Source organism: Halichoeres trimaculatus, unplaced genomic scaffold, assembly GCF_033239565.1.
Source record: "Halichoeres trimaculatus isolate MK-OKI-2021-1 unplaced genomic scaffold, fHalTri1.1 fHalTri1_scaffold_23, whole genome shotgun sequence".
NCBI classification, from domain to species: domain Eukaryota; kingdom Metazoa; phylum Chordata; class Actinopteri; order Labriformes; family Labridae; genus Halichoeres; species Halichoeres trimaculatus.
In genome coordinates, this window is record NW_027437201.1 from 22,046,197 (window position 1) to 22,052,196 (window position 6,000).

A 6,000-nucleotide genomic window follows, 5' to 3' on the forward strand; every position below is an offset into this window, starting at 1 on the left:
GGCTGGGTATTACCTGCAACATGATGGAGCAGCAACGAAGTTGAGTAGATCATCTGGTGTATTGGGGAATACTAAGTTCAAAAGTGGAGCAACAGGTGCTAATTTTGTTGAAAGACACTCAGCAGATTGAGCAGCACAAGCTTAACACGGTAGTTTTACAACAATCGTGACAACGGTACTGTTGGACTGTTGTATATGCTCGCGTGAGGTGGGGTGTGACGTCAGCGTTTCCACTGAAAATGCTGGCAACGGTGTCGACAGCATTTCAGAAAAATCCCACTCTGGAGGCCGTTTTTTAAAGTTTGCGTTTTAGGTCGACTAATCGCAGTTTCCGTGTAAACGCGAGGCTGAAACGCAACAAAACTTTTGCGTTTCAGCCTAAAACCGTTGTTGTGTAAATGGCCCCTAAGTTGACACATTAGCCCAGTTCAAGCAGTTCGGTTTGTTTCGTCTCTGCACGGCACGCAGTTTGTGGCGTCTCCACAGACTAATCCTGGGACAGATCTCCAAATAGCCGAGGCAAACCGTCCTACTTTTTGGGACCCTTCCAGACTAAACCGATCTGATACCAGAAGATGTATTTCTCTTCTCTGAAACAAAGATTGGTTGTCTTTTGTGACAAAGAGCCACATGCCAATCACAAAGAAGACGAATCATGGATGTCTTCGATCGTTGCTCTTTGTTTACTGTGTCGCGTTTTTCCTCTTCGTTGGATTATTAGCAGGGTACACTGTATCGCGCTGCTATGGCGTCACGCTATTATGCAACTGATGCTGATATTGACATCCGAACCACCTCAAGGGGGCATGGTTGGCAGTGGAATTAACCGAGCCAACCCGTACTGATCTAAACTGGACTGATGGTGGAAACGGGGCTTTTGACTTCACTGTAAACCCAACTGATCCATTGCCATGACGAAGCAGAGACAGACTGCAGACGTATCTGGTGTCTTCCAGCCGTTCCTCCCAAACGTTTGGCTGATGCTGAAGCAGCTCGCGGCACACTTGTGTTTTGAAGTCCCTGTAATCGGCGTATCCCAGTTGTTGCTCTGAGCCATCTGTGCACAAACTTCACTCTTCAGGCATTACCTCCACGTTGTGTTCATGAATAGCAGCGCTGAAGCTAAACTTCTGAGTTCCTCATCACGGTGGATGTGTTACAGTTTGTTGGCTTCTGTTTTTCACAGCTTACGGCGATCCTCCACATCTTTCCCCAGGAGGAAATCTCTCTCTATGTAACAATGAAAAGCCTGCAGAGTCAGGGGAAAGCGCTCTTCCCTGGCTTAATGAGCACAACAAGGCGGCTTTCTTGGTGCCACAAATAACTACTCATTTAAAATCATACGAAACGGTAATTTCTGTTTGAACATGAAATTACAGCTGAGGGTTATTTATTGATGCTGGTTTAAATATCTGGTGTGTGGCGTCTGTCTTTGAGTTGAAGTATCTGAGTAACTGTGTGAGTCAGTGTTTGGCAGATGTGGGTTTTTATCCCTGTATCTTCTGGATTTTTGGCCTCTTTCAGCTGTAGCCTACTTTAAAAACCCCATGGGACTTATTAAAGGAGCATTTCGCTGTAGGTTTTGCATTTCCACCTTATGAATACAGTAGCTTGTAACTAATAGATCCTCTGCAGTAAGCTGGAGATATTCGCTCAGCACGCCTGCTTTTGTCCTGCACCGTCTCCACACTCTGGGGAATAACCGGACCGTATAGCACTGTCACATCTGCTGCACACAACTGGCCTGTTTCTATCGACTCCTGCTCCTCCTGCTGAGACCGGAGAGGACTAAACAGGACCGAGCAGGAGGATCTGCTTCGGACGAGACTGGATGGAGTGGAAATAAGTGAGCAGCAATGCCGGCGTGTTCCTTAAATCAAAGAGACACATCCGAGCTTTCTGCCAATTCACTGTATTCCTCCAGTCTTTCATCTTTGGCTCAATTGTTTCATAATCACATTCTCTTCTGGCATTAGTCACAGATTAGGTATAATCAGCCAGTCCCCTCTGTGGTGATAACGTCAGAGCTCTTTGTTCCAGTATGATCAATTGTTCTCTGTTGTTTGGGAAGCCATTAATCTTGGTGTTCCCCTTTGCTCTAAATTGCTTGTTTTTTTTCCTCTCTTCCCCTAAATGAATCCCTCAGGTGCTCCTCTACGGGAGCAAAATGTGCTTTAAAAGCCTGCGCTGCCTGTTGTGCATTTTGCTGTGTCTGCGTGCGGCTGTGCAAAGTCAATTACGTTGTATCTATAAGATGAAAGTGAACAGAGCCTGAAACACGCTGCTGTGTGCGTGAACGTCCTCTGAGGGTTTCCACCTTTCCACAGGCTGACGCCGTAAACACTGCGAACAGGTAACGACTGACAGCTCCGAGTGGAGGGAGCGTGTGAAATGTTGGGTGTTGATGAGCTCTGGTTTGAGTCTGCAGGAATCTAAAACAAAGCTGGGTGTGGGGCATACACAACATATGATATTTCTCCTCATTTAGCTCTAAAATATCACTTTTTATGCAGATTTAGAGAAATATTTATGAAATATATTTGTAAATGTTAAAAATAAATGTCCTGATTTAGCTACGTTTCTAAAAAGACATGCACCAATCAATCTGTTGGCCGATCGATTGGTCCCGATTTCCTTAATTTTGGGGGATCAGCAATCAGCCCATCCTTAAACATGAAACTGATCTTATAAACCTCTGTGAAAGTCTGACAGCCAGCTATTGTTGCTTTTTGCTCTGAGACCTAATTCAGGACACTTTATTGGCTGTTTAAGTTAAAACAAAGATTTTATTGTTTCACAGGTATAATTCAATAATTTTCAATAACATAAGATTGGAACATTGAGGGTATATGCTGTCAGTTATAAAAGATAAAAAATAAAAATCAGTAGCAGCAGATCAGGCTTTTTAAAGATCGTAAACGGCCAGAAAATTGTGATCGGTGCATAGGGATAGGAATCTTTCACACTTGAAAGGTTCCTATCGGATACGGAACCGATACCCGGTTCTTGACAATCAGTACCGGTACTCAACGGTACCAACTTGGTGTGGTAAAAATATCATTTTTTTAATAATTAAGTATAAAGTTTTTTCAATGTAACATATTTATTCTTCAATATATAACCTTGAAATGCTGCGTTCATGTCCAGCATGGAAAATCCCCTACTCTTCCACTCCCTCACAGCCACAAGGATGCGTTTAGGTTTAATGTGAATCGGTACTCGGTACTTTTGACAGAATTCAAAATGTATATAGAGTGGACTCTTATAGTGTGGCTCCTCCATTTATCATTGTACGGTTTTGAAGCCAAAATTCCCCCGTCACAGGCGCCGCCATTGGCAGCAGTTGCAGCCAGAGTCTGTGCAGTAGGGACTGTGAGGGATTCTGGGAGAATCTAAGTGGAGCCAAGTGACAAAAATATTAATTATTTTTTTCTTTCGAGAGTCTAATCACTTCTTGACTCTACCTCCCGACATATTTTACAATCCCCGAAAAAAATACTCAAGAACAGCAGCTGTCAGTCATCGTTGAAGCCTCGTTTTTAACCTCTTATAACTAATGAAAACAAAACTCTTCAGAAAAAAAGGACTTGAACACAAGACAGCCAAATGATATCTTTAAATCACCACAACAATCAGACGTGATTAACTTTTCTTCCAGGTGTATTAATTTTTTAAAGTTTGACCACAGCCCACCTGGAATGACTGGGGAGATGGATTTTTAACCTATACTGCAGCCAGCCACCAGGGGGAGCAGTTTTCGTGGCGACCTCACTTTGAGCTGAGCAAGATGACGTACATTTTTTTTTCACAGTTTATATTTTATATTTTTTTCACACCCCTATTTCCAAACAATTCGTTTTCATTCTAAACATTTAGCTAATATGCAAATTCACTCTCCTGCTCGCCGGATGCACCAAAATCAAAGTACAAGATTGGATCCAGCTAAGCAGGATTTTTGAGAATGTCAAACACAGTCGGCTAAATCAGAAAGAAATTAAATATCTTTGCTTCAAATTATGAAATCTTGACCAAATATGTAGGAAAATTGTGACATATTTAGATGTCAAAGCTAAATATTTAGAAATTTTAGATAAATTTTGACATTTACATAACACTTTCAACATTTCTCAATAATATTTGACAAATATATTTCGCAAATATTTCTCTAAATCTGCATAAAAACTGACGTTTTAGAGCTAAATGTGGAGAAATGTTTTTATTTGTAGTATGTGCAACTTTACAATCGGAGCCCCGTAGCTGGGGGAGCCTGGGAAATATTTAAATCAGTAGATTTTTAAAGCATACTTTTCCCCACCTGACTCCCAGAGCGACTCCCACCTCATTCCTTCTACATCAGTGATTCCCTCTTTTGCTCCTCTGCAGGAATCACTGAATTACAACAGGTCATAACCTACTTTAGAGGAGCAGCTTTAATATGCTGCAATGTAAAGTTCATCGAGAACACAGGATTATCTGCAGAGAACAGGGTCTTAACTGGTCCCAGGAGGTTTAATTATCACCATAAAGTTGGATTTAGCATGTAAGCTTCATGCAGAGGGAGGAAGTTTTCTACCGCTGATTCCTGCTGCATCTAATACAAACAGTGAGAAGTGGGAAAATCACCTTTAATGAGTCTTTTTGTGGTTTGAAATTCATAACTACGAGCTGACACATCTGCTCAGTCTGTCTAACAGTCGCCTCGTGCTGCAAACCAGAGCTAAGAGAGCTTATTGGCTCTTAAAGGAGCGTGCTGCTCAGCTTCTCAACATGTCTTTGTAGGCTCTGTGCTCTTTTTAAGTCTTTCTCCGTCCCACTTTGGTCTTCCTCATAACCCAAAGGAAATATGGGACCCCTCCTCCTCCTCTCTGCCACAGAAACTGAAGCACCCGCTTTCACCCTCTTACACCTTGACGCTCCAAAAAAACACCTCCTGGTTTTTATTTTCTGTGCAAACCTTTCTTCAGACATCACTTATCTAAAATGTTCTCAGTCCTCTGCACCTTCATGTTTGTAATTTAAACTTTACATTAATGTAAATATGACATAAACAAAGCAAAGCATTAAAAAGTAAATACCTTTTATTCTGCAGTTCGGGCTGTGTTGCTCCTCATTTTATCCGCAGCGACCTCCTTGATAAGCCACAAAAAAGAGCAAAATAAAAAAATCAGGATTAGAAAATGAGAAGGAAAAATCCAGGTCATGAAATAAAGATGAGAAAATGAGAAAAGTTTTTTCTCTTTCTCTTTTAAAAATCACATTTTCATGCCTTGTGAGCGCTGTGAGGCAGCCTCAGCCGCTCTATTGTGCAGCCTCTCTTTCTCCGTTTCATTCACACACACACACACACTTTCACCTACTCTGTGCCCTGGTGGAGCCGTCCTCCTCCTCCTCTCCCTCTCTCTCTCACACACACACACACACACACACACACACTCGTGCACTCTCTCTTGCCTCAGATTGATCTCTCTCCTTGGCGCTCCGTCCTCTCTGTACTTCCACAGAGCTCCGACTCTTCGCCCTCTCTCTGACGGCTCTGTGCTCTTCTACTCAATAACCCCCAATTTTCCTCATTACTCAGTCACACTCTCTGTTTCTGCCTCTCACTGTTTCACATTTCTGCGGCTCTGGCTCGTTATTTCCGTCACTCTATCAGTCAAACACTCGTCCCATGATGTGATTCACCCTCTTCTACCCTCCCCTCTTTCTCTCACAGTCAGGGGATGGATTCAGGTCATCTCACTTTCCCTCCTCGTGTCTCCATAAAACGAAGAAAAACTGCACAGGCTTTTTCCATTCATAAAACGAGTCTTTATCATCTCTGCAGCACAAATAAAAGATGGTGACAGATATTGCAGGTACGTGTTGTTCTCTGTTCACAAATCTGTCAGGAAAAGTGGCCGAACACCGCTCTGACTTTGAGTAAACTTGGAGGAATGATGCTCTGTACATACATCACTGTCACTGCAGGAGGTGTCTCTGTGCACACTAGAGGTGGATGTT

General features: G+C 42.6%; 1 protein-coding gene across 1 annotated transcript in view; it reads right to left on the minus strand.

Moving 5' to 3' along the window:
• Nucleotides 1-5,335, minus strand: part of LOC141784782 (SH3 and multiple ankyrin repeat domains protein 1-like) — a 59,782-nt gene extending 54,447 nt beyond the window's left edge. Inside the window, 1 exon segment of the mRNA XM_074662647.1 lies at nucleotides 5,076-5,335. The gene's annotated coding sequence lies outside the window, so the exon portion shown is untranslated.
• Nucleotides 5,336-6,000: the final 665 nt, after the last annotated feature.